This window comes from Mus caroli, unplaced genomic scaffold, assembly GCF_978045245.1.
Source record: "Mus caroli unplaced genomic scaffold, Mus_caroli_1 scaffold_3, whole genome shotgun sequence".
Classification (NCBI taxonomy): Eukaryota; Metazoa; Chordata; class Mammalia; order Rodentia; family Muridae; genus Mus; species Mus caroli.
In genome coordinates this window covers 98,066,682-98,093,293 of record NW_028227258.1, presented here as the reverse complement: position 1 = coordinate 98,093,293, position 26,612 = coordinate 98,066,682, and the positions used below count along the sequence as shown (strand labels likewise).

At 38.3% G+C, this 26,612-nt stretch overlaps 1 pseudogene; it reads right to left on the bottom strand.

Annotated features, from left to right (window-relative positions):
* Positions 1–4,480: 4,480 nt before the first annotated feature.
* Positions 4,481–26,612, bottom strand: part of LOC110288914 (vomeronasal type-2 receptor 1-like) — a 61,662-nt pseudogene continuing 39,530 nt past the window's right edge.

Below are 26,612 nucleotides of genomic sequence, written 5' to 3'. Positions count from 1 at the left end.
TCCAGTCTTTTATTCTGTGCCTTTTTATTTCGGGTTTGAGCCCATTGATGTTAAGAGATACTAAGGAATCGTGATTGTTGCTTTTTGTTATTTTTAATGCTATTTTCATGTTTGTGTGGCTATCTTCTTTTGGGTTTGTTGAAAGAAGATTACTTTCTTACTTTTTCTAGGGTGTAGTTTTCCTCCTCATGTTGGTGTTTTCCATCTATTATCCTTTGTAGGGTTGGATTTGTGTAAAGGTACTGTGTAAATTTGGTTTTGTCATGGAATATTTTGGTTTCTCCATCTATGGTAATTGAGAGTTTTGTTGGATACAGTAGCCTGGACTGGCAGTTGTGTTCTCTTAGGGTCTGTATGACATCTGTCCAGGATCTTCTAGCTTTCATAGTCTCTGGTAAGGAGTCTGACATAAATCTGATAGGTTTGCCTTTATATGTTACTTGACCTTTTTCTCTACTGCTTTTAATATTCTCTCTTTGTTTTGTGCATTTGGTTTTCTGACTGTTATGTGATGGGAGGAATTACTTTTCAGTGCCAATCTATTTGGTGTTCTGTAGAAGTCTTATATGTTTATGGACATCTTTTTCTCAAGGTTAGTGAAGTTTTCTTCTATAACTTTGTTGAAGATATTTACTGGCCCTTTGAGTAAGGAAACTTCACTATCTTCTCTATCTATTATCCTTAGGTTTTGTCTTCTCATTTTGTCCTGGATTTTCTGGATGTTTTTGGTTAGAAACTTTTTGCATTTTGCATTTTCTTTGACTGTTGTGTCAATGTTTTCTAAGGTATCTTCTGTACCTGTGATTTTCTCTTCTATTTTTTTGTGTTCTGTTGGTGATGCTTGCATCCCTGAGTCCTGATATCTTTTCTAGTTTCTTTTGTCTCTAGGCTTGTCCCCCTTTGTGATTCCTTTATTGTTTCTATTTTCATTTTTTAGATTCTGGATGGTTTTGTTCATTTCCTAAACCCATTTGTTTGTGTTTTTCTAGGATTCTTTAAGGGATTTTTGTGTTTCCTCTTTAAGGATTTCAAGCTGTTTGTCTGTGTTCTCCTGTATTTCTGTAAGGATGTCATTTTTGTCCTTCTTAAAGTACTGCATCACCATCATGAGATGTGGTTTTAAATCAGAGTCTTGCTTTTCTGTTGTGTTGGGGTATCCAGGGCTCACTGTGGTGGGAGAACTGCATTCTGATTATGCCAAGTAGCCTTGATTTCTGTTGCCTATGTTCTTGCCCTTGCCTCTTGTCATCTGGTTATCTTTGGTGTTAGCTGTTATTGTTATCTCTGACAATGGCTTGTCCCTCCTGCAAGCCTGTGTATCAGAACTCCTGGGAGACAAGTTATCTCTTGGAGGAATGTGGGCTTGGTTAGCTGTGGCTCAGGATCAGCTCTGGGATGTACTTAGAAACTGGAAGGATCCTATTCCTGACTTTTCCTTGGTATCTGTGTCTTGATGGCTCAGGGCAGGTCCATCTTGTGTTAGGAATTTGAGTAGAAGTGGCGATCTTACCTGTGTTCACAGATGTGTATGCACCCCTGGGAGACTAGCTCTCTCCTGGTAGTATTTGGGTATGGAGCACTGAGGCACAAGATCATCTCTGTGCACAGATGGAAACTGGCACTGAGTGGCATTTTTTTTTTGAGTTTATGTTAGGTAATTCCACAACAACAGATTCTATTGCATTAACAAAGAGGAACCAGGAATATATATGAAATCAGATAGTAATATCAGTGTATATGGAGTGATGCTTTTTTGTTTTTATAATTGTACCTACTCTTCCATTAAATACAATTGCAATCCCACTGGGAATGCTACCTTTCATGGTGGACAGAAATTCCTATCTCAATTAATGCAGAGAGAACAATCTCTTAAATATATATACAGAGTTGGGTCTATACTTTCTCAATTTGAGAAAGCCTCTGATGTCATAGATCATATGGGTGAGTCAGGAGACAGAGAATACACAGATAGAAAAACAGCAGCATCCTCAGTCCCTGCTCAGAGGGTCCAGAAAGAATTTCCTCATGTTCTCTGTATCACTTCCTGATTCCAGATTCCCTCAGTGATGGTCTATTACCTTGGAGCTGTTAGATAAAATAAAGCCTGTTCACCCAAAGTTGCTTCTGGTCATTGTTAAACCACAATGGAGAAGCAAACTAGAAAACATGTAAATGATAGGAATGTTTGAGAATTACAGGAAGTAGACCTGCGTTTTGTGAAATGATTGTGAGTATGAAATTGCAACTGTTGAAAATGGGATGTACTTTGGAGTGTGTTTAACAGCTAACTGTGTCAGCTGATGTTTCCATTGATAATGAAGTGTCATCAGGAGGTGAGAAGCATAGATAAAACTAGGGCTGCTTTAAGGAGGTTCATCTAAGATGTATCACCACTTTTGTTGGTATATTTGTTTTTGATTGAGGATTTTCATGCAAGAAATAACTGCAAAAGAATGAGCCAAGAAGATGAATTAACATCGGGTATGTCTTCTGTGGGTTTAAATAGCTCAAACAAACCAAACTGTGTGGAATGGAAAGGAAACGATAGGATAGGATAGGAATGGAATGGAATGGAATGGAATGGAATGGAATGGAATGGAATGGAATGGAGCAGAGCAGAACAGAACAGAACAGAACAGAACAGAACAGAACAGAACAGAAAGGAATAGTGTTGTAAGCCGGCCCACGGCCTACATGAACCAGGTAGGCACCTGGGAGGCAGGTTGGGGCTGAAAGAGAGTAGATGGCGAGAAAAGAATGAAGCCAAGACAACGTGCTGATCAAGGCCCGCGATTTTACTCAGAAACTGTCCTTATAAAGGGGGAAGACCCCACCCCCCCACTGCCAGTCCATTCTTGGTGTCTGGAGCCAGCCTGCAGGTGATGTGCAGGATAGGATGTGCCTCCAGAATATCTCAGGGGCCTCTCAGCAGGTAGCAGTGTCTTGGAGGAGAGTAGCTGCAGGTAACAGAACAATAGAGCCATCTAGGTCAGAAGGCTCCACCCTAGGTAATCTCCTTCTTAGTGGCAGCAAGGTCAAAGTCTGGATCAGCCTGCTTCAAGGCTGAGGGAGGCTACAGAATAGAAAGGAATAGAATGGAACAGAAAGGAGAGGAGCAGATCAGATCAGAGCAGAACAGAACAGAACAGGACAAGACAGGACAGGACAGACAGGACTGGAAATGACAGGACAGGACAGGACAGGACAGAACAGAACAGGAAACAAAAAATATATCCTGCATATATTTGGTCAGCCCTAAGAAAGATGTTTTACTATTTTGTTTTTCATGTGATTAATCTTCACATTACTTCTCAAGATAACAACCACACAATTTTGATTCAATCTGCTGAAATTAATTCTAATCTGTTCTCCAATACCCAGTGAATGTCCACTAAAATGCTCACCCACAGCAAGGAATTCCACCCACAATTACTTAGATTCTATGTAAAAGAAAACTTACTTAGACTTTTTCTCAAAAAGAAAATGTATTTAAATGCTGTAAGCCACATTGGAATATTTTGTGTCATGGATTACTAAGAATAATATAACATTATAAATTAGGCTATAATCATTTTTAGAGGAAGATATTTTAATTGTAATAAGACTGTTTTGTTACAATACATATGTGTTTCATAAACAAAGGTTTAGACTGACTCTATTTTAGATAAAAATTTGACTCTAAGACTCTAAAGTTACATATGAAAAGTGTTCTAGTACTTGTGAGGGTGTAATTGGCCATCATATTGTAATTGATAATACATTTCTCTTGGAATTCTCAATCAAATATTACCCTGTAGTTTTGGTTGGTCAGTATTTTCAGAAATTTCATTTTTAATTTCATCTATCTATTACCTATTAGGCTAACTACTTATCACCTATAAATTATCTACATCTACATGCCATTTATCTGAAAGAATAGGATCTTGAAAATGTTTTATAACATTCCACAGTGCAATTAAATTCTACTTTACTCTGCAAAATATCATGCCAAATATCTCTGATTTTTTTCCCTCCAAATTAGCATCTTCTCACATGTTCTGTGTAACTAACTGCAAGCTTTATTTTTTAAGTTAAGATCAATTCAATAGAAGATTCTACTGCTATGCTGTCATCTTAATTCTTCTGTTTTTGTTTCCTAAAAGATTGTTTTCATACTGACACTTTCCCACTTATGAAAAAAACATGACACAGCATTTTGTAGAAAATCCCAGGATCCCTTTGAGAAGTTTTCTATTTCTCTTACATGTTAAATAAGAAAAGAAGTTTTCAAAATATTTTCCTGAGTTTTCCCTTTTTAATTCAGATAAGTAATATTTGTCATATCCTCTACTCTAAATCAACATAAATTATTCTAATTGAGTAGTATCCAATTTCAATGATTATAATAATTGCCAAATGGCAGCTGATTGAAAAACAGTGTTAAGGAGAACATTGTGATAAGTAATCATCTAGTTTTGCATGTCACATGGATCTCACAGCTCTACTCATCCAGAACAGTGGACACTGTAGTGTTGTTAAGCTCATTGCTCACATAAGCTGAGGTCAGCTGGATGCTCCTCTCAACAGTAGGGACTCTTCCACCAGCAGTTTCATCAGTGTTCCTCTTTGGCCTTAGCAAGATAATGAGGCACTTGGGAAGAAATAGACAGCCTAACAAGCCATAGCTGGATGCCAAAATGGCAAATATTTCAACAGCCACTTTGAATTTGCCTTTGGTGCTCAAGTAAGCAGGGACAAAAGAGATCCAGACAATTAAAAAGACCAGCATTCCAAAAGTGATGTACTTCCCTTCATAATAGTTATCTGGCAGTTGGCAAGCCACAAAGGTTGTAAGAAAACACAGCAGAGCCAGCAGAACATCAACCCCAAATATAGAGCACAGAAACTCTACAGAACCTTCATTGCATTCAAAGATGATCTTTACATTCTGACGTTCAATGTTCTTGAACATGCCGGGAGGCTTCAACACCAAGTAAGATGCACATACACCAATCTCACCAAAAACATAGATCAGCACAATGAGTTTACGAAAAATGGGGTGCATGGATATAAGCCATGTTTTTGATATAGAAATTCTTTATGCAAAAAGAGTGAAATAGTCTTTCCAAGAATGGAAGACAGACAAAGGCAAAAGCCCAGTGCTAGGATGATCTGGCAGGCCATGCAGGACCAGCTGCTGCATGGCTTGCCTATGACCAGCATAGTTGACAGCATCGTGATAACCAGAGACATCTGAATAAGGAAGCTCAGTTCCCAGTCATTGGCTTTCACTAATGGAGTGTGCCTGTGGATTACATACACAACAGTGACTGCCAAGACCACAAGTGCCCCAAAGATGGACAGGATGACAAGAGTGAACCTCACTGCCTCCTCATAAGTGAGGAATTCCATAAGCTTTAGCACACATTTGCTCTTCTCTGCATTGGACCAGTCATCTTCACTGCAATGATTACACAGTCTTTGTCCTATTGAGAAAAAAAAAAAAAAACTTAGATAATTGGCTATTGACTTCAATGAATTTGACACATGTAAATGTGGACAGTCTGTGGCAGTTTAAGACCAGAGCAGAATTTACTGGAAATCTATTATAAAATCTATATAATATCTTAAAATTAAAATTATTATAGTAGCCTTGTTGCAGATGTTGTAACATATTCAATGTTGTTTTCAGTATCAGGAAAAGATCACTTCTCAACTTGAGCTATTCTTGAGTATTTCTTTTCTATAGATGAGCTCTTTTCTTTCTCCTCTATCTGTTGAATAAAGAGGTCTGTGTCTTCATCAAATTTAAATAGCCAAGGAATGCGAAGGTTACAGCATCTGATACAAAACAATCAAAACGAATGGCACACAGCTGGTTAAAACCCTAGTGTTTTCATTCTCTCATGTAATATCTCTTCATGGAGGAGAATCATGTATTGCTACTCAAAAGTACCCAACTCTAGGTGCTCATTCATTAAGTGATGAGGATGGTGATGGGAAGGAAAACACCACCACCAATCCTCGTCCCTGAGTCTAAGAAGTCTAAGTCTTGAGGGAGACTCTAAGAGTAAGCATTGGTGAACAAGCAAAAGCTAGTTGAGGTAAGATTATGACAGATAATAGAATGGTTTGACTCAGTGTTAATTTAAAGATTCAGGTAAAACAGATATTTTCTTTCAACTGCTCTGACTCCTGGTCTGGACAGCTCTGGATGGATTCTTTGTGGAGACTTTGGGACCTTTAGCAAGGGAGTTGTGTTGCTTACAGGGTGCTTCTTTCCATCACAGACATTTTTTTTTATCATTTTACATGATTATTCTTGTAGGCTGTGTGAAAAAAGACAAGTGAATTTTAGTTTCTTCAACAAAAAATGAATAGAAATTTAAATAAACCTGCTCTAACATATTTTTAGAAACCAAACCTGTCTATGTCACCTCCACTGAGCAGTAACTGAACAGGCTGTCACAGCAATCCAAGCCTCAGCCACTGTGCAATGCATGTGCCTTCAGTGCTTAGAACCTTAGGACAATTTGAGGACTTTCTCCTAGTTAGTGTTCAGTCTAGTTCAAAATCAAGTACTTAGAAGATTTTATGAATTTATTCATATTTCACATTTTATGTGTTTTCTTATGCACATGGTTGTAGTTGTTTTCCAACAATAGTAGTGAAAACAATATTATCCTTCACTTACACTGCAAAAAACATTTAACCATTTAATGAATGTTAATTATTTTGCCATACATTGCTTATATCTCTTATAAAAATAATTTTAAGTATGTCTTTGTAAGAAAATGTTTAATATAATTGCATTACTATTCATGAAAATGTGACCATCTCTACCTGGTTTCTCTGACACATATCCATTCTCACGTAGGATGCAATCAAAGCACCACAGGGGTTGTCCTGGGAGAATTCCATTCCGGGTCCCTGGTCACTTTTGAGCAGACTGAATCTGGAAGCTTGAGAAAATACAGAAGCTGGACATCACAGAGCCTTGAAACATTTCCACTTTTGAAATGGAGAAAGTTTTCATTTGTATATACATGGAAACATATGTCTCATTACAAAGGAGATGAGTGCAGGATACTAAGCAAAGATAGCAGACAAATCATGATAACATGGAGAGTCTGGAAAGAACTTCATCTAAAGGGATGCTAATGAGAGTTGTTCTTCACCTTGGTGATCAAGACCAAACTACCAAATCACATGAAATGCTTTAGATGGGTGTTTGCTAAGACTGTTTCTGGTTTGATGAGACTTGTGACACTAATAATCATCTTCAGCTCCTGAAGGATATTTCCTCAGCAACTGCATCCCAAAACATTTTTTTATTATACTTAGACATCTATCTTCAGTGGCTGACAGAAAAATGGAAAAAAAAAAGAATTATCTTTTCTGTGTTAACTATTATTGAAAATAGATAATGTAGAGAAACCATAGCTTGGCATTTTTGTTGCTCACTACAGTTAGAGATTTCAATACCAAATATAGGCCTCTTTGGTTTTTTGTTTGTTTGTTTGTTTTGTTTATTCTACATGGATGTGCATGTGAAATTCAGAATAAATCAGGCATTTACATATCAATCTGGGACGATAAATATTTACAAACAGATAAAAATATGTTTTGTGATAAATGCCTAGTGATTGCTTGAATAACTTAGTAAGACCTCACTCAGCTTAGAAAACAAACCATACTAAAGAAACAATAACTCTTCTGGTCAGAAGAGCACCGGGGTAGCTAGGGCGCAGGGTCGGCTGACACTTGCCAGCTACCCACAACACCCGCCACAGGATCTTAAGACTTCTGGTGAGTGGAACACAGCTTCTGCTCCAATCCAATTGCCGGCGGGACCTGAGAGTGCATTAGTTAGGGAAGCAGAAAACCGGCCTGAGTAGGGCCACAGGCCTCTTCCTGCCTGACCAGCACCGGGGTAGCTAGAATGCAGGGTCGGCTGACACCTGCCAGCTACCCACGACCCCCGCCACAGGATTTTGAGACTTCTGGTGAGTGGAACACAGCTTCTGCTCCAGTCCAATCACGCGGGACCTGAGACTGCTTTGGTTGGGGAGGCAGAAATCCGGCCTGAGTAGGGCCACAAGCCTCATCCGGTCTGACCAGCACAGGGGTAGCTAGAGCACAGGGTCCGCTGACACCCGCCAGCTACCCACGACCCCCGCCACAGGATTTTGAGACTTCGGGTGAGTGGAACACAGAGACTGCTCCAATCTTTAAACAGTGACAACGATAACAACTAACCCCAGAGATTACCAGATGGCGAAAGGTAAATGTAATAATTTTACTAACAGAAACCAAGACCACTCACCATCATCAGAACCCAGCACTCCCACTTCGCCCAGTCCAGGGCACCCCAACACACCGGAAATGCTAGACACGGATCTAAAAGCATATCTCATGATGATGGTAGAGGACATCAAGAAGGACTTTAATAACTCACTGTACTGGCTGGTTTTGTGTGTCAACTTGACACAGAGAAAGGAGCTTCAGTTGAGGAAATGCCTCCATGAGATCCAACTGTAAGGCATTTTCTCAATTAGTGATCAAGGGGGAAAGGCCCCTTGTGGGTGGGATCATCCCTGGGCTGGTAGTCTTGGGTTCTATAAGAGAGTAGTCTGAGCAAGCCAGAGGAGGCAAGCCAGTAAAGAACATCCCTCCATGGCCTCTGCATCAGCTCCTGCTTTCTGACCTGCTTGAGTTCCAGTCCTGACTTCCTTTGGTGATGAACAGCAGTATGGAAGTATAAGCTGAATAAACCCTTTCCTCCTCAACTTGCTTCTTGGTCATGATGTTTGTGCAGGAATAGAAACCCTGACTAAGACAAATTGGTACCAGCAGAGTGGGGTATTCCTGTGACAACCTGACCATGTTTTGGGGAGGACTGTGGAAGGACTTTGGAACTTTGGGCTTGAAGATCCATTCGTTGTTAAGAGCTCTGTCAGATGTTGTGTAGGAGCTTGGAAGATAATGCTGAGAACAGTGCAGAAGATGGAGGACTGGTTTGTGAAATTTCAGGGGGAAAATTAAAGACTCTCTTCAGGGCCATTGCTGTTTTTTATTGTGAAGATTTTGTAGTTCTGGTTAGCTGGGACTGAAGAATCAGCTGTGATTAACAAGATACCAGAACTACTAAAGCAAAAACTTTGCATTACTGGGACTATTGATGCTGGTTAGGTGGAGCTAAGAAATTAGCGGTGATTAAGAAGAGACCAGCATCGTTGAGGTGACATCTTCTGGGAAGTGTTTTCTGAAAGCACAAAGAGGCTGTGTTCCAGAGATAGGCAAGGTTGTACTCCTTCTGCAGTGGGACTTGGTAATGTGTAAGGGTCACCCAGGTGGTACTGGTTTTGAATGCATGAAGGGGTCACACAGCAGCTCAGGCTCGGCACTGTGAGAGGCCATGGAAGGCCATTGGTGAAGGTGCAGCCCCAGTTGTAATTGCAGGCCCAGGACTGAAGGGGTCATGCAGTGTTTTGGAGATGCCAGTACCACGAGATGACCATCAAGAGCAGCAGCAGCAGTGGAGAACAGGCATCTGGAGCCCAGAGGACGACGTGTGTGCTACAAAGGGCATGGTTGGAGAAGTGACCCAAGCCCTTGGAGGAGCCCAGAAGATCGTGAGTTGGATCCCAGACGTTGGACGGTTGGAGATTGATTTTTGCTTTGATTGTGACTGTGCCCTGATATTTTCCCTCTTGAAGGAAGAAACTGTTTTAGTGGAGCCCACAGTTAAGAGACTTTTAATTGTAAAAAGACTTTGGATTTTAAAAGAGATGGATATTTTAAAGAGATTGAAATTTTAAGAATATGTAAAGACTGTGGGACTTTTAAAGTTATTTAGATCTTGGGGATGAATAAGAATGTAAGGGTTGAGGCTTACTAGTGATGTGTTTGTGTGTCAAGTTGACAAGGGATCAATTGTACTGGCTGGTTTTGTGTGTCAACTTGACACAGCTGGAGTTATCACAGAGAAAGGAGCTTCAGTTGAGGAAATGCCTCCATGAGATCCAACTGTAAGGCATTTTCTCAATTAGTGATCAAGAGGGAAAGGCCCCTTGTGGGTGGGATCATCCCTGGGCTGGTAGTCTTGGGTTCTATAAGAGAGTAGTCTGAGCAAGCCAGAGGAGGCAAGCCAATAAAGAACATCCCTCCATGGCCTCTGCATCAGCTCCTGCTTTCTGACCTGCTTGAGTTCCAGTCCTGACTTCCTTTGGTGATGAACAGCAGTATGGAAGTATAAGCTGAATAAACCCTTTCCTCCCCAACTTGCTTCTTGGTCATGATGTTTGTGCAGGAATAGAAACCCTGACTAAGACACTCACTTAAAGAATTACAGGAGAACATGGCTAAAGAGTTACAAGTCCTTAAAGAAAAACAGGATAACACAATCAAACAGGTAGAAGTCCTTAAAGAAAAACAGGATAACACAATCAAACAGGTAGAAGTCCTTAAAGAAAAACAGGAAAACACATCCAAACAGATGATGGAAATGAACAAAACCATACTAGACCTAAAGAGGGAAGTAGACACAATAAAGAAAACCCAAAATGAGGCAACACTGGAGTTAGAAACCCTAGGAAAGAAATCTGGAACCATAGATACGAGCATCAGCAACAGAATACAAGAGATGGAAGAGAGAATCTCAGGTGCAGAAGATTCCATAGAGAACATCGGCACAACAATCAAGGAAAATGTAAAACGCAAAAAGATCCTAACTCAAAACATCCAAGAAATACAGGACACAATGAGAAGACCAAACCTACAGATAATAGGAGTGGATGAGAATGAAGATTTTCAACTCAAAGGACCAGCAAACATCTTCAACAAAATTATAGAAGAAAACTTCCCAAATCTAAAGAAAGAGATGCCCATGAACATACAAGAAGCCTACCGAACTCCAAATAGACTGGACCAGAAAAGAAATCCCTCCTGACACATAATAATCAGAACAACAAATGCACTAAATAAAGATAGAATACTAAAAGCAGTAAGAGAAAAAGGACAAGTATCATATAAAGGCAAGCCTATCAGAATTACACCAGATTTTTTACCAGAGACTATGAAAGCCAGAAGATCCTGGACAGATGTTATACAGACACTAAAAGAACACAAATTCCAGCCCAGGCTACTATACCCAGCCAAACTCTCAATTAACATAGATGGAGAAACCAAAGTATTCCACGATAAAACCAAATTCACACATTATCTCTCCACGAATCCAGCCCTTCAAAGGATAATAACAGGAAAAAAAACAATACAAGGACGGGAACCACGCCCTAGAAACAACAAGAAGGTAATCCCTCAACAAACCTAAAAGAAGACAGCCACAAGAACAGAATGCCAACTTTAACAACAAAAATAACAGGAAACAACAATTACTTTTCCTTAATATCTCTTAATATCAATGAACTCAACTCCCCAATAAAAAGACATAGACTAACAAACTGGCTACACAAACAAGACCCAACATTTTGCTGCTTATAGGAAACTCATCTCAGAGAAAAAGATAGACACTACCTCAGAATGAAAGGCTGGAAAACAATTTTCCAAGAAAATGGTATGAAGAAACAAGCTGGAGTAGCCATTCTAATATCTGATAAGATTGACTTCCAACCCAAAGTCATCAAGAAAGACAGGGAGGGGCACTTCATACTCATCAAAGGTAAAATCCTCGAAGAGGAACTATCAATCCTGAATATCTATGCTCCAAATACAAAGGCAGCCACATTCATTAAAGAAACTTTAGTAAATCTCAAAGCACACATTGAACCTCATACAATAATAGTGGGAGACTTCAACACACCACTTTCACCAATGGACAGATCATGGAAACAGAAACTAAACAGGGACACAGTGAAACTAACAGAAGTTATGAATCAAATGGATCTGGCAGATATCTACAGAACATTTATCCTAAAACAAAAGGACATACCTTCTTCTCAGCACCTCATGGTACCTTCTCCAAAATTGAACACATAATTGGTCACAAAACAGGCTTCAACAGATACAAAAATATTGAAATTGTCCCATGCATCCTATCAGATCACCATGGACTAAGGCTGATCTTCAATAACAAAATAAATAATAGAAAGCCAACCTTCACGTGGAAACTGAAAAACACTCTTCTCAATGATACCTTGGTCAAGGAAGGAATAAAGAAAAAAATTAAGGACTTTTTAGAGTTCAATGAAAATGAAGCCACAACATACCCAAACTTATGGGATGCAATGAAAGCATTTCTAAGAGGAAAACTCATAGCTCTGAGTGCCTCCAAAAAGAAACTAGAGAGAGCACACATTAGAAGCTTGACAACAAACCTAAAAGCACTAGAACAAAAGGAAGCAAATTCACCCAAGAGGAGTAGACGGCAGGAAATAAACTCAGGGGCGAAATCAACCAAGTGGAAACAAGAAGAACTATTCAAGAATCAACCAATCAAGGAGCTGGTTCTTTGAGAAAATCAACAAGATAGATAAACCCTTACCCAGACTCACTAGAGGGCACAGGGAAAGCATCCTAATTAACAAAATCAGAAATGAAAAAGGAGACATAACAAGAGATCCTGAAGACATCCAAAACACCATCAGATCCTTCTACCACAGGCTATACTCAACAAAACTGGAGAACCTGGATGAAATGGAGAAGTTCCTAGACAGATACCAGGTACCAAAGTTGAATCAAGATCAGGTTAATGATCTAAACAGCTCTATATCCCCAAAAGAAATAGAAGCAGTCATTAATAGTCTCCCAACCAACAAAAGCCCAGGGCCATAAGGGTTTAGTGCAGAGTTCTATCAAACCTTCAAAGAAGATCTAATCCCAGTTCTTCACAAACTATTCCACAAAATAGAAACAGAAGGTACTCTACCCAACTCATTCTATGAAGCCACAATTACTCTGATACCTAAGCCACAAAAAGACCCAACAAAGATAGAAAACTTCAGACCAATATCCCTTATGAATATTGATGCAAAAATCCTCAATAAAGTTCTTGCTAACCGAATCCAAGAACACATCAAAACAATCATCCATCCTGACCAAGTAGGTTTCATTCCAGGGATGCAGGGATGGTTCAATATATGGAAATCCATTGACGTAATCCAGTATATAAACAAACTCAAAGACAAAAACCACATGGTCATCTTGTTAGATGCGGAAAAAGCATTTGACAAGATCCAACACCCATTCATGATAAAAGTCTTGGAATGATCAGGAATTCAAGGCCCATACCTAAACATGATAAAAGCAATCTACAGCAAACCAGTAGCCAACATCAAAGTAAATGGTGAGAAGCTTGAAGCAATCCCTCTAAAATCAGGGGCTAGACAAGGCTGTCCACTTTCTCCATACCAATTCAACATTGTACTTGAAGTCCTAGCCAGAGCAATTCGGCAACAAAAGGAGATCAAAGGGATACAAATTGGAAAAGATGAAGTCAAAATATCACTTTTTGCAGATGATATGATAGTATATATAAGTGACCCTAAAAATTCCACCAGAGAACTCCTAAACCTGATAAACAGCTTCGGTGAAGTAGCTGGATACAAAATTAACTCAAACAAATCAATGGCCTTTCTCTGCACAAAGAATAAACAGGGTGAGAAAGAAATTAGGGAAACAACACCCTTCTCAATAGTCACAAATAATATAAAATATCTTGGCGTGACTCTAACTATGGAAGTGAAAGATCTGTATAATAAAAACTTCAAGTCTCTGAAGAAAGAAATTATAGAAGATCTCAGAAGATGGAAAGATCTCCCATGCTCATGGATTGGCAGGATCAACATTATAAAAATGGCTATCTTGCCAAAAGCATTCTACAGATTCAATGCAATCCCCATCAAAATTCCAACTCAATTCTTCAACGAATTAGAAAGTGCAATCTGCAAATTCATCTGGAATAACAAAAAACCTAGGATAGCAAAAACTCTTCTCAAGGATAAAAGAACCTCTGGTGGAATCACCATGCCGGAACTAAAGCTTTACTACAGAGCAATTGTGATAAAAACTGTGTGGTACTGGTATAGTGACAGACAAATAGACCAATGGAATAGAATTGAAGACCCAGAAATGAACCCACACACCTAAGGTCACTTGATCTTCGACAAGGGAGCTAAAAACATCCAGTGGAAGAAAGACAGCATTTTCAACAAATGGTGCTGGCACAACTGGTTGTTAACATGTAGAAGAATGCGAATCGATCCATTCCTATCTCCTTGTACTAAGGTCAAGTCTAAGTGGATCAAGGAACTTCACATAAAACCAGAGACACTGAAACTTATAGAGGAGAAAGTGGGGAAAAGCCTTGAAGATATGGGCACAGGGGAAAAATTCTTGAATAGAACAGCAATGGCTTGTGCTGTAAGATCGAGAATTGACAAGTGGGACCTCATGAAACTGCAAAGCTTCTGCAAGGCAGAAGACACCATCAATAAGACAAAATAACCACCAACAGATTGGGAAAGGATCTTCACCTATCCTAAATCAGATTAGGGACTAATATCCAGTATATATAAAGAACTCAAGAAGGTGGACTCCAGAATGTCAAATAACCCCATTAAAAAATGGGGCTCAGAACTGAACAAAGAATTCTCACCTGAGGAATACCGAATGGCAGAGAAGCACCTGAAAAAATATTCAACATCCTTAATCATCAGGGAAATGCAAATCAAAACAACCCTGAGATTCCACCTCACACCAGTCAGAATGGCTAAGATCAAAAATTCAGGTGACAGCAGATGCTGGCGAGGATGTGGAGAAAGAGGAACACTCCTCCATTGTTGGTGGGATTGCAAGCTTGTACAACCACTCTGGAAATCAGTCTGGCGGTTCCTCAGAAAATTGGACATAGTACTACCGGAGGATCCAGCAATATCTCTCCTGGGCATATATCCAGAAGATGTCCCAACTGGTAAGAAGGACACATGCTCCACTATGTTCATAGCAGCCCTATTTATAATAGCCAGAAGGTGGAAAGAACCCAGATGTCCCTCAACAGAGGAATGGATTCAGAAATTATGGTACATTTACACAATGGAGTACTACTCAGCTATTAAAAAGAATGAATTTATGAAATTCCTAGCCAAATGGATGGACCTGGAGGGCATCATCTTGAGTGAGGTAACACAATCACAAAGGAACTCACAGAATATGTATTCACTGATAAGTGGATATTAGCCCAAAACTTAGGATACCCAAGATATAAGATACAATTTGCTAAATGCATGAAACTCAAGAAGAATGAAGACCAAAGTGTCGCCACTGTGCCCCTTCTTAGAATTGGGAACAAAACACCCATGGAAGGAGTTACAGAGACAAAGTTTCGAGCTTTGATGAAAGGATGGACCATTTAGAGACTGTCGTATCCAGGGATCCATCCCATAAGCAGCTTCTAAACGCTGACACCATTGCATACACTAGCAAGGTTTTGCTGAAAGGACCCAAATATAGCTGTCTCTTGTGAGACGATGCCGGGGCCTAGCAAACACAGGAGCGGATGCTCACAGTCAGCTATTGGATGTATCACAGGGCTCCCAATGGAGAAGCTAGAGAAAGTACCCAAGGAGCTAAAGGGATCTGCAACCCTATAGTTGGAACAACATGATGAACTTATCACTACCCCGGAGCTCTAGTCTCTAGCTGCATATGTATCGAACGATGGCCTAGTCGGCCATCACTGGAAAGAGAGGCCCATTGGACTTGCAAAATTTATATGCCCCAATAAAGGGGAATGCCAGTGCCAAATGAATGGGAATGGGTGGGTAGGGAAGTGGGGCGCGCTATGGGGGACTTTTGGGATAGCATTGGAAATGTAATTGAGGAAAATATGTAACAAAAAATATTAAAAATTAAAAAAAAGAATGAGTTTCTACAGTTGTAATTATTCATGTCCCCACACAAAATATTTCAGAGATACTCTCTACTTCTGTAGTAGAAGAGTATACAAATCAAGCGAGGCATCACTCTTTCATGTAAGAAATGGTACTATTAACTTTATTCTTCATTCTAGAAGTTTCTTAATAGATTTACTCCTACTAGCCTAATTAGTTAAATCATTTTTTTAACATCATATTTGCCTCAGGTATGAATTCCATAAAAATTGCTATTGGACATCTTTTTAAAGGTTTGTAATTTACTAGTCTGGACGTTTTGTTTGGGCTTGTTAATCAACTTCTAGAGAAATTTGTTCTGAGATTTTCCTACATTATAATCTAGAAGCAAAGTTCCTCAAGGTAGGGACTACTCATCAACCACCTCTAACTAGTAGCATTTTTCTAAAAGAAAAAAAAATATTTATATAGTATTTGTGCAGAAAGATTGTTCCATGCTCAAATTCATGTTAAGCTTATGTTTGTTTGTGAAGTAGTTTATGCAAATAGAGCCCTTCAAAAACACTTGACGAAATGTTTTGATATTACTTTCAACCTCATAGAAGAAAGATTGTAGATGTCAAAGGGAAGCAAACAGCATTAGTAAATGAATCTGTAGCATCTCAATTGTGCTATGTGAAATGGCATGGGGAGCAAAACAGACACTCAGAATCACATAGAAGCAAAAAAAGGGAAGAAACAGTGATTCTATGCTTACATTTTCAATAAGTTTCCAAGGGAAATATAACTAAAGAGAAATAATCAATTGCCTTACTTGATGATATGAATTATATTTTTTCTAGAGAGTAAATGCTCTAGAGCTGGAAAAAAACACTGACTACAGCACATTTTTATACTAGGAAATGTGAAGAAATCCTGTTGCTGTGTTCTCATTTAGTGTAATTTAACGTACGATGTTGCTAATTACATGCTGTTAATACTGAGTGAAATAAAGAACTCTAATTCTCACAAAAAAAGGAACAATAACCAAAGGCAAAAGCAAAATAAAAACCTAGAACAGTGATGCCTACAATGCCATAAACCATTTAAGAAGCAATACACATTTTTGTGCTGTTTATGCATTTTATTTGTTTGAATTACATATAAATCAGCTTCATTATTTGAATATAACCTCAATTTAATCCTCTCCTGGCCTCTATAAACTGAAGACAATGTTCAAAACGACTCCTCATCTAGTAGAGACTATGCCAGTATTAAAATCCTCAGAACCCTAAGGTACCTGGAACCCAATAAAGCCAACCAGTATCCAGAACTCCTGAGGCTTTTGCTAATTTCCAGAACCTAAGAGGAGACAGGAACCCCAAACCCAAAACTCCAGACATTATGCAGGTTACCAAAACTCCAGTGGAGAGACACTACTAGACATAAAGTGTCTCTGATTACTGCAACCACTGGGTGTTCAAGGCAGAAGATCAGAGAAGAAAAAAAGCAAGGAGAAATCATCCTCCCAACAAGACAATGTCAAAACTGACACTTAACCCTATAGTATCTCCAAACCCAGACGAGTACAGGCTCTAGTAAGAAACAAACAAGAACACCCAGAGCAATATGCTACCACCAGACCCCACCTACCCTTTTCCAGAAAACCCTGGGTATTCTAACACAGCTGAAGCTCAAGGAAAATACTTTATATTTTAAATCCAATCTTATGAAGATGATACAAGTTTTTAAATAGGAAATTAAAAAAAAGCAAACCCAGAAAGACAGATAACTCTTGTGGGCTACAAGACACTCAACCACTAGCCAATGAGCATACATAAGCTGGACCTAGGACACCCTAACATATGTAGGAGATGCGCAGCTTGTTCTTTATTCAGCCCTACAACAACTGGAGTAAGGCCTCTCCCTAAATCTGTTGATTGCCTATAGATACTATTCCTCTAACTGTGCTGCCTTATCTGGCCTCAGTGGGATAGGATATGCACACTCATGCAGTAACTTGATGTGCCATGTGGGTTTTTACCCAGGTACCTCTTTTCAGAGGAGAAAGAAACAGGGGATGATGGGCATGTTTAAGTGAAGGGGTAAATAAGGCATGGGGGTGCCATGATTCAGATATAAAATGAATAAATAAATAAATATATGAGTAAATGAATATATATGTATAGATAATCTATATTGAATACATAAATGAATAAAGCAAAAGAAATCTAGAAAAGCACAAACAAGTGAATGAAATAAACAAGTTCAAGACCTCAATATAGAAATATCTATGCCTCAAATGCAAGGGTACCCACATTTGTAAAAGAAACAATGCTAAAGCTTAATTATACACTGAACCCAACACATTAACAGTGGGAGTCAGCAACATCCCACTCTCAACAATGGGTAAGTCATCCAGAGTGAAAATAAATGCTGAAATAATGGAACTAATAAATTCTCTGACACAAACATCCCTAACAGATACCTGCAGACCATTTCATCTAAACATAAGAGGATATACCTTCTTCTCAGCAAATCATACAACATTCTCCAAAATTGAATACACACTTTCTCACAGAGCAAATCTCAAAAGATATGAGAATATTGAAATAACCTCATGTATCTTATCAGACCAGTATGAATTAATGCAGGATTTCAACAAAAATAGAAACAGCAGAAAGCCTATAAAGTCAGGAAAACTGAACAACACTCTACTGAATGACCACTGGGTCAAGGCAGAAATAAAACAATTAAAGACTTGCTAGAACTCAATGAAAAAGAATGAACAACATACCCAAAACCTATTTAACACAATGAAAACACTGGTAAGAGGAAAGCTCATAGCACTAAGTGCTTCATGAAGAAATTAGCATGAATCCATGCTAGTAAACTAAAAGCATAAATAAAATAATCAAAAAACAACAAAAGAAAACAAACAAAACAAAAAACTCTAGCACAAAATGAAACAAATACACCCAAGTGGAGTAGAAGTCAGACATAATCAATCTGAGGGATGAAATCAATAAAGTAGAAACAAAGAGATCAATACAATGAATCAATGAAATAAAGAGTTAGTTCTTTGAGAAATACACAAGACAAATCAAACTTTATCCAAACTAACTACAAGGCAGAGAGGGAATATCCCAATAAATAAAATCAGTAATGGAAAAGGGGACATAATAGCATTGAGAAATTTCACTGATCATTTTGTCATACTGTGAATACCTGTATTCCATAGAATTGGAATAGCTAAAAGAAATTCATAAATTTCTTGAGACATACCAGTTACCAAAGTAAAGTCAAGACCAGATAAACTTTTAAAATAGACCCATAGCCAGTAAGGAAATAGATATAGTCATTGATGTTTTCCATTGGGGGAAAAAAACAAAGAAAGAACAAAAGAGAGAGAGAGAGAGAGAGAGAGAGAGAGAGAGAGAGAGAGAGAGAGAGAGAGAGAGAGAGAGAGGGGAAGGAAGGAAGGAAGGAAGGAAGGAAGGAAGGAAGGAAGGAAGGAAGGAAGGAAGGAAGGAAAGGAAGAAAGACAGACCTCAGGGTCAAAATATTTCAACACAAAATCTGACTTGAGATTCAAAGAAGAGCTAATGTTTACTCCTGAAATTATTCCAAATAATAGAAAATGGAAACCATAATCACCCTGATACCAAAAACAAAGAAAGACTCAGCAAAGAAAGAAGTACACACCAATATATCTTATGAACATATGAAAAAATACTTACTAAATTATTTGCAAACCAAATTTAAGAGCATGTCAAATATATCATTCACCATGATCAAGTAGGATTCATCCCAGGGATGAAGGTATGTTTTAACATGTGAAAATCTGTCAATGTAATCCACCATCTAAACAAATTAAAAAAACAAAAAACAAAAAACAAAATGATCATCTCATTAGATGCTTACAGGCCTTTGAAAGAGCCCAACACACCTTCATGAAAGAAGTCTTAGAGAGATCAGGGATACAGGAACAAACCTAAACTACTAAAGTCAATATAGAGCAAACTGATACCTAGCATAAAATAAAGTGGAGAGAAAAATAAAAGCAATCCTTCTAAAATGAGGAGCCAGACAAGACTGTACAGTCTCCCCATATGAATTTAATATAGTACTTGAAGTTCTATCCAGAACAATAATACAACTAAAATAGATCAAGAAACTCCAAATTGGAAAGAAAGTCAAAGTATTGTTATTTGGAGATGATCTGATAGTATACATAGGTGACCCCAAAAATTCTACCAGAGAACTCCTACCACTTATAAACAGCTTATGCAAAATGCCAGTACCCAGAGGGTGACTAGCTCAGAGACTTAGGATAAATCCAAACAAGACTACCAACTCCCACTTATACTACTCAAAGTTCTAGACAGGGCAATTAGACAACAAAAGGAGGTCAAAGGTATACAAATTGGAAAGGAGGAGTCAAGATATCACTATTTGTAGATGACATGATATTATACTTATGTGACCCAAAAAATTCCACTAGAGAACTCTTATAGCTGATAAAGAACTACTTCAGCAAAGTGGCTGCATATAAAATTAACACAAAGAAATCCCTGTACTCAAAGAATAAATGGGCTGAGAAAAAATTAGGAAATGATATCCTTCACACTTGTTACAAATAATATAAAATATCTTGGTGTGACGATAACTAAGGCCAGTGAAAGATTTGTATGACAAGAACTTCAAGTCTCTGAACAAAGAAATAGAAGACCTCAGACGATGGAAGATCTCCCAGGCTTATGGATTGGCAGGATTAACATAGTAAAAACAGACATTTTACCAAAAGCAATCAACAGAGTCAATGTAAACCCCATCTAAATTCCAACTGGGTTATTCACAGAGACTGAAAGAGCAATTCTCAAATTCATCTGGAATAACAACAAACCTAGGATAACAAAAACTATTCTCAACAATAAGAGAACTTCTGGGAGGGATCACCATCCCTGACCTCAAGCTGTACTACAGAACAATAGTGATAAAATCTGCATGGTATTGGTTCAGAGACAGGTAGGTAGATCAATGAAATAGAAAGGAATACACAGAGTTAAACCCATACACCTATGGTCACTTGATCTTTCACAAACAAGTCAAAAGCATCTAGCAGAAAAAAGACAGCATATTCAACAAATAGTGCTGACTCAAGTGGAGATTGGCATGAAGAAGAATGCAAATCTATCCATTCATTTTTTAAATTAGATATTTTCTTTATTTACATTTCAAATGTTATCCCCTTTACTGGCTTCTCCTCAGAAAAGCTCCCTATCTCATTCCCCCTCCCTCTGTTTACCAATCCACCCATTCCTGCTTCCCTGTCCAGGCATTCCCCTACACTGGGATATCGAGCTTTCACAGGACCAAAGGCCTCTCCTCCCATTGGTGTCCAACAAGAACATATGCAACTGGAGCCATGGGTCCCTCTATCTGTATTCTTTGGTTGATGGTTTATTCCCTGGGAGCACTGGGGGACTGGCTGGTTGATATTCTTGTTCCTCCTATGGGGCTGTAAACCCCTTCAGATCCTTTGGTCCTTTCTCTAGACCCTCTGTTGGGGACACTATACTAGGTCCAATTGTTGGCTGAGAGCATCCACCTCTGTATTTGTCAGGTACTGGCAGAGCCTCTCAGGAGACAACTATATGAGGCTTCTGTCAGCAAGCACTTGTTGGCATCTACCATAGTATCTGGGTTTGGTAACTGTATATGGGATAGATCTCCAGGTAGGGCAGTCTCAGGATGGCCTGTTTTTCAGTCCCTGCTGGATACTTTGTCTCTCTTTCTCCTCCCATGGCTATTTTGTTCCCCCTTCAAAGAAGGACAGAAGCACCCACACTTTCATCTTCCTTCTTCTTGAGCTTCATGTGGTCTGTGAATTGTATCTTGGGTATTCCAAGATTACAGGCTAAAATCCACTTATCAGTGAGTACATACCAGGTATGTCTTCTTGTTATTGGGTTACCTCACTCAGGATGATATTTTCTAGTTCCATTCACTTGCCTAAGAATTTCATGAATTCATTATTTTTAATAGCTGAATAGTACTCCAATGTGTAAATGTACCACATTTTCTGTATCCATTCCTATGTTGAGGGACATCTGGGTTGTTTCCAGCTTCATATTATTATAAATAAGGCTGCCAAGAATGTAGTAGAGTAGATACTATGATCAAGGCAAGTCTTATAAAAAACAACATTTACTTGGGGCTGGCTTACAAGTTCAGAGGTTCAGTCCATTATTATCAAGGTGAGAACATGGCAGTATCCAGGCAGGCATGGCACAGGCAGAGCTGAGAGTTCTATGTCTTCATCCAAAAGCTGCTAGTGGAAGACTGACTTCCAGGCAACTAAGGTGAGGATCTTATGCCCACACCCACAGTGACCCACCCATTCCAACCAAGTCACACCTATTCTAACAAGGCCACACCTCCAGATGGTGCCACTCCCTGGTCCAAAGATATCCAAACCATTACAGTTATCCATGTGCCAATTGAGGATATCATAGTATCCATTTTCTATGTCTTCATTGAAATTAAACTCAATTTTGTTTCCATCATGGGTAGTAAATTTTATTTTTCTAATGTGATCCCGTAGCTACTAGTGAGGAGTAAAGGAAGAGTTACAAAAGAAGAAAAAGTAATTTGGAAACATTTACTTAGAAAATGAAGATTCATAAAGAAAGTAGATTAATTTCATATGTAATTCATCGTATTCTCTTTTTTCTAATGCTTTTTTTTTGTTACCAACTCTGATATCCTCTAGCCACAGGTAGCAGTTAAAACAGAAAGAATGTTTGGGGGAAATTGACATATTCTGTGCATATAATATGCATACTACATTATAAAGCTTTAAAAAGAATTGAATCTATCTCATAAATAATTTCACTTTATTATTTTAATATCATGAAAATATTAAATTATTAAAACCTACTAAATATTATTTTAGACATACTAGGTTAAATAATTTATGAAATTTAATTTTACCAATTTTTTCTTACTTTTGGCATCTGTACAAATTTAATATGCCATTGATGTATACTACAATTGTATGTATTTGCTAGTGTAAAATGATTTCATTTCTCCTTACCCATTTTCCCTTTGTAAAGATTCAAATATTCACAAGTATTTCCTTCTTTTGAAAATCTCAGTCTAGTAGAAAGACTGGACAATCAAGCTCTTAAATTAAAATTCAATAAGATTATGTTGCTGTTGTGTCACAGTTTCCACCAAAATTGAAACATTTCTTTGTTTCACGGAAGCTCTTTATGTAGTAAGGCAAATATCTCAAAATAGCTTTAAGAAGTCCATGAAACAGTGCATATTAACTAGATAGCACTGATGGCATAAGAAAGGAAAACTGAGAATCCTTCTTAGAGTGAGTTAAAGTGCAAAGAAGAATCAGACAAGATGAGGTTCAAAGAAAACTCTTGAGAACAGTCCTTCTGCTGAGGATAAACAGACACCAGCTGAGCTGCCTGAAATTTGTTTTGACCAATTAGGGAAGGACAGACTTTTGACCTGCATGAAAGCTATTCTTAAGGTTCAAAGATTTTTGTGAGCTGTTATTCATGCTGGGGTTGACCTGGTGTTGCATCTGTCTTAGAATAATTTCTGCTTCTGTACTTAACTCCTCTCTCAAATTCCTTTAAGTTACCCCAGTAAAATCCACTGGTTGACTGAGTTGGTCTTTGTTGGTGTGTGAATGTGGTGTGTTTAGGGCTCCCTATCTGGGTGAGTAGATGTGTGTTATCTTTTTACAGGAAATGATTTTTCACATCATAGTTGCTAGTGTAGAAAGAACGTTGAAAAGGTCATGGAGGAGGTAATGGCTGACTGACTTAGGAAACTGGAAATTCTTCATTTCTCAGATAAAGTCCACTTTAGCTGGACTGTAAAAGATTAGGAGGAAATTGTCTTGAGAGTGTACTTCTCAATTGTAAGCTACCTTTATGCAGAAATTGCCACGGCCTGTGGTACAATAGTTCATGGCACTAACATTAAATCTATAGGATCAATGACACATTGAGGATAATCCCTTCTTCTCAATAAAAAAACGCACAAAGAACAGAATTTCAAAGTTTTTTTAGTCTTGTCTATTGGTGGGATAATCGTGAAACACAAGCAAATAATGGGTATTGTTTTGGTTTCTTTAAAAATAGAGTATTGTATTGATATATTTACCAGCTTTTTAGATTCACAAAATGAAGAGTGTAATCTCAGGGACTAACAACAGCCAGAACTGAATACAGTGTGGACCAAGTGAAAATGAAAGTTAAGTGGAAATGCAAGGGTCCCAGCCAATGAGGCCACTGGTAAATTGACAGGTTATTATATAAGAGTAAAGAAATAATGGTCAGGAAAGGAAGAAGTAATGCACGAGTAATGTTTTGTGGACCTCCTGTGGGTCAAGACCAAAGCACTGATGCTCAAGTTCCTTATCTTTTCTAAATGGGAGGGATGGACAGAAACATGCAGAAATTGAATGGATAAGACTAGTCTTGGCAAACCTGCTCATGTTTTTTTTTTTTACCACATTGAATTGTTTGACAGATGATGGAGAGGCACAGTAGACTGAATGTCGCAGATACCAGCTATAATCTCTATCCCCTGACATCCATCCATTTGTCTTGCTCTTGCTATTTTGTAAAAAGACCTCACTGTCTAGTCGATCCTTTAAATAGATAAGACAAATTGTTAAAACAAAAGGCCTGGAGTGTAAGCAAAATTGTAAATAATATGCAGGACTCATCCTAACCTGGAGGGACATAATTGTCTTTGCCTAACATGAAGCTCATTTTTTTCGAATCCAAGTAGTGATCTTAGATTGCAAGTTGCATATTGTTTACATGGGTAAAAGACCAAAGGAGTAAACCAGAGGCACTACCTCATGCTTTATTTCTAGACACATTTACATTTCATTGCTGTGAAGAATAATTATTTTGTAAATATTTTGTAAAAGGCATTATTTATTTTTTGTGAGAGGGGTTTGTTATCATTGATAACAAACCTAGTAAATGGTAAGAAATGAGGACTGATAATGAAGAATCAAGTCACCCAGACAAGTTTTGATGCTGTAAAACCATATGGAAGCAAATCAGCAGTTTCAGTGGTATGAATATGGGAATAAACACTTGATTTACATCATGCTACATTATAGGGTTAAATAACGTACTTTATCGGACTCAAAGTCAGGTATAATGGGACATACTATATTTTCCCTATATTGTTCTGTTATGTCAGCTCTGCTTAAATGATCCATGGCATAAGCTATAAGATAAACAGCTTGTCTGGCATTGTTTGTGATTCTTAGCTGAGATGTATCCATATAGGTATTTTTCAGATCTTCTAGCTTCTCCTCTCCAGTGCAAAGCTGATCAGACATGCCATACAATCTATCTTCTTTTACCAGTCATATTCACTCTGTGGTCCACATTGTAAGGCACACTACTGTTGGGCTAGGTACAGTTAAAAGCAGTTTGCCAGAATTCAATAGTCAAGACATCATTTGGATCTTTGTTAGTGTATACATCATAAAGGAATTCTTTTAGTCCTGGTATAAAACTTCTCGCTATTGCAAATCCAATAGTGCCACCAAAATAGGGAAAATACTCAGGCTTTGCAATGAGACCTGAGGTAATCCAGGCTTCACTGGCTACCCATGTCCTGTGAGTTATATTATGATGAATCACTTCCAGCATAAAGGGGCTGAAGTCAATGTCAGTTGCATAAAGCACAATGACTTTGGCAGTGGAACTCTTTATTGCATCAACAGCTGTTTGCATTTTCTCATTGGAGTAGACTTTTGGAATGGTTTCAGAGAAAGCAACACAGAGGTTGGCACTCTCCATTTTTTTCTCTAAATGATTTTACTCCATGTTTTCCATAATCATCATCAGATGCTATAGCACCTACCCATACCCACCCAAAATGTCTTATTAAACTCACAATGGCCTCACTCTGGTACTTATCACTGGGTATTGTGCGAAAAGTATTTGAGAATTGAAAAATGTCACTGAGAATTGAGGAGGAAGAAGCAACTCCCACCTAAAATTGAAAATATTTATAGTTACTAGATAGCAGGAGTCAAAAATAAAATGACAGCTTCAAAATATTTGAGAGGGAGCTCAACAGGGATCTCTTTGCCCTCACATCCTTTTGTAGACAATGACTTTCTACTTGATTTTCTACTTACTGGGTGGGGATGGGGACAATTCTGAGAATACTTTGGTTGCTATATCAGCAAAAGTGTTTCATGGCTGCCAATTGTTAAGATGAAGACTCTTAGTATCACTGTTTTTTATTGGTGGCGTCAAAGCAGTGTCAGGAATGTCTCTTTCACTTTCTTCCATCTTGCTGGACATTGTTGACTCCCCTGAGTCAGGGTATGCAGATTCTTCATCACATTTAGTGTCTCATGTGTAGAGATGATAGACTGAGTCCAAGTCTCAATTTGCACATTCATATGACTTTCTCTCCTGTGTGCTCTCCTTGTCTTATCTTTGATCTCTTAATTCTGTTCTATTCTTTCTCCTGTCTCCTCATTTCTTGCTGTCAGGACTCCTGAATATATAGGTTCTAAAACTTGTCATGAGTGACATGAAAGAATGGACAACTCTAATCAGAAGAGTAAACACTCTTGTCATACAAATTACCTGAAACTCTGTTTTTAATATACATTAAATGAAATAAATATCTTCAGATAAATGAAAAACATGTCTTCCCTACTTCCTCAGCAGTTCCCCATTACTCTTAGCATTTATGGAGACCTAAGCATGGAGATCAGCTGAGCACATA